Raw genomic sequence first — 4,718 nt, forward strand, 5'->3', positions numbered from 1 at the left:
ATATGAACGTTTGCAATCAGAATACTTAGAAGCCCAACCTTCTTCCATTGCTTGGTCACCTGAATGCTGGCAACCAGGCTTATGCTTTCCAGCCAGGAGATGAGAGGACTTCGGTGAAAAGTTTGACAACTGATACAAGGAGTACCCCAAGAAGCACAGTTTCAGAAATGCCACAGTCAACAGTCCTACTCCTGTGAACCAATTGCTTCCAGTCAGCTTCATCGTGTCCCCAACTTACATAGGTGCAGACAGCCAAGGATCACGAAGCATGTGAAGAAAGCCTTTACGATGACAGGATCAAAACAGAAAATAATTAATAATAATATGGAGGAAAGTGGAACTATGAAAGGGGAAGAAAACATTTTTAAAAACATACTAAATTTGGGGCTTCTCTGGTGGCGCAGTGGTTGGGAGTCCGCCTGCCGATGCAGGGGACGCGGGTTCATGCCCGGTCTGGGAGGATCCCACATGCTGCGGAGCGGCTGGGCCCGTGAGCCGTGGCCGCTGGGCCTGCGCGTCCGGAGCCTGTGCTCCGCAGCGGGAGAGGCCACAGGAGTGAGAGGCCCGCTTACCGCAAAAAAAACATATTAAATTTAATACCTTTCACTTCCACCTTGAAGAGCATGGGTATTAAAGTGCTAATATAATTACCTTCCCTAGTATATCTTTTTTACTTTTTCTTATGTATAAAAAACAACTAAAAACATGCACGGTTTGTGAGGAAATGACAAATTTCAGAAAATTCAGAATCTGACTACACTCTATACATAGCTTCTAGATAAAGACACAAAATTACCAGATACTCAGAGGCCCCCTGGGCCCATTCTAGTGACTCCCCTTAAGGTTTAATATTGTTCTGGTATCTAACAAAAAGATCACTTTACCTGTATTTTATATAAATGTTATGACACAGTATAACCACTTTTGGATTGGTTTTTTTTTTCCTTATTCCTTATGTTGTCTGTGAATATACCTATATGCTTGCCTGTTGTGATCATGCATTGCCACTGTTGCATAGGATTCCATAGTGTAAACATTTAACAATTTATCCCAATGTGTATTACAATATGAGTGATTTTCAGTTTGTGTCTATTGAGAATAGCACTGGTATATAAATTCTAGAACTTGGGGGAAAAAAAAAAAACCTAATAGTAAGAGCCTCAAGATTTTGACATAGTGAAAAAAGAGTTTGTCTCCACTAAACAAAACAAAAAACCAAGGGGTCATAAGAAAGAAATACTGAGAAAACAAAAAAGTCTTGAAAATAGAAACAATAGGAAGGTTAGAAGATGAAGTTGAGAAAGTTGCCGACAAAGTCATACACACAAAAAAGTCAGAGGGCTTCCCTGGTGGTGCAGTGGTTAAGAATCCGCCTGCCAATGCAGGGGATACGGGTTTGAGCCCTGGTCCAGGAAGATCCAACATGCTGCGCAGCAGCTAAGCCCATGCACCACAACTACTGAGCCTGTGCTCTAGAGCCCACAAGCCACAACTACTGAGCCTGCACTCTAGAGCCCATGAGCCAGAACTACTGAGCCCGCGAGCCACAACTACTGAAGCCCGTGCACCGAGAGCCCATGCTCCGCAACAAGAGAAGCCACTGCAATGAGAAGCCCACGCACCACAACGAAGAGTAGCCCCCACTCGTCACAACTAGAGAAAGACCAAATGCAGCCAAAAATAATTAATTTAAAAAACAATAAAATAAATGGTCATTTTAAAAAAAAAGTTGGAAAATAGGAAAGAAATTAGAAGACCACAACACAAGGCTTCAGGTCTGAATAAGTTAAATAAGAAAATGTAACTGAAGGCCATCTGTTGCCAATGCCCAGAACAGTGGATAAAAATAGAACCACACTAAGGCACAGTACAAAGAAAACCATAAAAAAAAAAACAAAAAAAAAAACATTTCGTACAAAGGTCTGAGAATCTGAATGTATCAAACAACACTGGAAATTAGAAGAAAATGGATCAGTACCCTCAAAATTCTGAGGGAAAGTGATCTCAAACCTCAGTTGGTATAAAGGTAGGTAAAATAAGGTTTTCAAACACACAAGTTCTCAAAAAATGTACTTCTTATGTATCATTTATTGGGAAGCTATTGCTCAACCAAGTGAGAAATTAAACTAAGAAAGAGGAAGATGTGGGACATACAAAAGAAGAGACCAACAAACGAAGGGAAGCACCAAGGTGACGGCGTCAAAAGCAACCTGTCCAGATGGGAGTCCATCAGTCAGAAGACTGCCAGAGATACGTTTCCAAGACAAATCAGAGTGATTGATGTGTGAAGATTTTGAGAAAAAAATTTATATAACTGAAGATGAGTTTAGGGTTGACTAAATGGTACATAAAACACTAAGGGAAAAAAGAATTACTGAGGGACTTCCCTGGTGGTGCAGTGGTTAAGAATCCACCTGCCAGTGCAGGGGACACGGGTTCGAGCCCCGGTCCGGGAAGATCCCACATGCCGCGGAGCAGCTAAGCCCGTGCGCCACAACTACTGAGCCCGCGTGCCACAACTACTGAAGCCCATGCGCCTAGAGCCTGTGCTCTGCAACAAGAGAAGCCACTGCCATGAGAAGCCCGCACACCGCAACGAAGAGCAGTCTCCACTCGCTGCAACTAGAGAAAGCCTGTGCGTAGCAATGAAGACCCAATGCAGCCATAAATAAATAAATAAATAAATTGATTTGTTTTTAAAAAAAAAGAATTACTTATTCAAAAAAGAATCCGGGGGTGGTGGTGCTGTGATGAATTGGGAGATTGGGATTGACGTATATACACTAATATGTATAAAACAGATAACTAGTAAGAACCTGCTGTATAAAAAACTAAATAAAATTTAAATGATAAAGCAGAAAAAAAAAGACTCCTAAATATAACCCAAAAAAGTAGACTCACAGATATAGAGAACAAACTAGTGGTTACCATTGTGGGGGTGGGAGGCACAAACCATTGGGTATGAGATAGATTCACGGATGTGTTGTACAACATGGGGAATATAGCCAATATTTTGTAATAACTGTAAATGAGAAGTAACATTTAAAAATTGTATTAAAATTTTTTTAAATAAGTGCCAAAAAAAAGAATCCTAAGATAAGCAAGAGAGGAAAAGTCACCATAGTATATTACATGACTCAGCTGTGATTGGCACATTTCATCGTAGTAATGGAAACATGGATTGGTAACTAAACTTACAACATGACCTTATTGAGAGGAAGAGGGGTTGTGTCTATGTGTTGATGGTGGTGAAAGAGGGTTCAATCCTCATCTTCCACAGAATAAGACAACTGGCTCCACTTAACCATGACTAATCAATAAGTAGCAGAGATTTGGAGATGAAACAAAATGACAGTGGCTGCTTCTGGCGAGTGGGAAAGAGGTGAAGTGGGGCAGGGGACCGCTGTTTTGTTTGGGGTAGAAGGAACCACTGTTTTTGAAACAAGTTTTCTAGAGCGTGTTTGACTTTTCAGGGCTCAGTTTGTATCCTGTTGTAGGGTGGCTCTCCGAGGATGGCTTCAGAAGCATGTCCCCGGTTCTTGACCCAACCTAGAATTCAACTTGCCCATTTGCAGAAAAACACTTGAAAACCTCGAGGTGACCCTTAGGCCTTTTGTTCTGTAATTCTGAGATGCCAAGTAATCTGGTCTAGAGTTATAACATCTGGCGCTCGCTTCAGCAGTCCACATGCTAAAAATTAGAACAAAACAACAAAGATTAAGTAACATTGCCCCTGCACAAGGATAACACACAAATTCGTGGAGCTGTTGCCTACTTTTAATTAAATGTCCTCTGCGTTCAAAAATATATATATATGTAGATCACATCTGAAAGGTTTGTTTATTTTAAATTAAGTCTTCTGGGACTTCCGTGGTAGTGCAGTGGTTAAGACTCTGCGCCCCCAGGGCAGGGGGCCCAGGTTTGGTCCCTGGTTGGGGAACTAGATCTCACATGCATGCCGCAACTAAGAGTTTGCATGCTGCAAAAGAAAGAAAGAAATTAAGCCTTCATAATCACTGACTTTATGTGGAAACAAATCCACAGGTCTCTCAAGCTGAAGTAAGCAGTTCTCGAAAGTACTTTTCTTTTTTTTTTTTTGGCCGCACAGTGCTGCTTGCGGGATCTCAGTTCCCCGACCAGGGATTGAACCCGGGCCTCAGCAGTGAAAGCACTGAGTCCTAACCACTGGACCGCCAGGGAATTCCCAGAAAGTACTTCTTTCTTCATTAAATGAATGCTTCCAAATTTTGAAGATTTAGAAGAGAAGTGGATTTTTTTTAATTGTGCTAAAATGCACATAAAATAAAATTTACCATCTTAAGCTTTTTTAAGTGTGTTGGAAGAGAAGTGTTTGCTTTGGGGGTTTGTGTGTGTGTGTGTACACAGAAATTAGCTCAGGACTGGAAGTATTTGTGTCATGATCTACACCAAAATATTTATTCAATGTTCTTCAGTTCATATTAGCTTGATGGAATGATGTTATTAACATTATAAACTTTCAGATGTTTCCACTGTAGGTAAACTCAGAACTGAGGACAACTATTTAAAATATTCAAGAAATTAACCATTTTTTCACCCACTTAACAGTCAAGAGCCACTGGAAATGAGACATCAGAATACTGTAAGTAAATCTGAGAAATCCCAAATAAGCGCCCGTTGTCTCTTGAGAGACAGACATCACTAGTATGAGCTCCAGGAAACACCCACGTTACCATCTC

At 41.0% G+C, this 4,718-nt stretch overlaps 1 pseudogene; it reads left to right on the plus strand.

Moving 5' to 3' along the window:
• The first annotated feature begins 3,666 nt into the window (after positions 1-3,666).
• On the plus strand, positions 3,667-3,779 carry LOC137207346 (U6 spliceosomal RNA; annotated as a pseudogene).
• The last annotated feature ends 939 nt before the right edge of the window (positions 3,780-4,718 follow it).

The sequence above is a fragment of the Pseudorca crassidens genome, chromosome 1 (assembly GCF_039906515.1).
Source record: "Pseudorca crassidens isolate mPseCra1 chromosome 1, mPseCra1.hap1, whole genome shotgun sequence".
Classification (NCBI taxonomy): Eukaryota; Metazoa; Chordata; class Mammalia; order Artiodactyla; family Delphinidae; genus Pseudorca; species Pseudorca crassidens.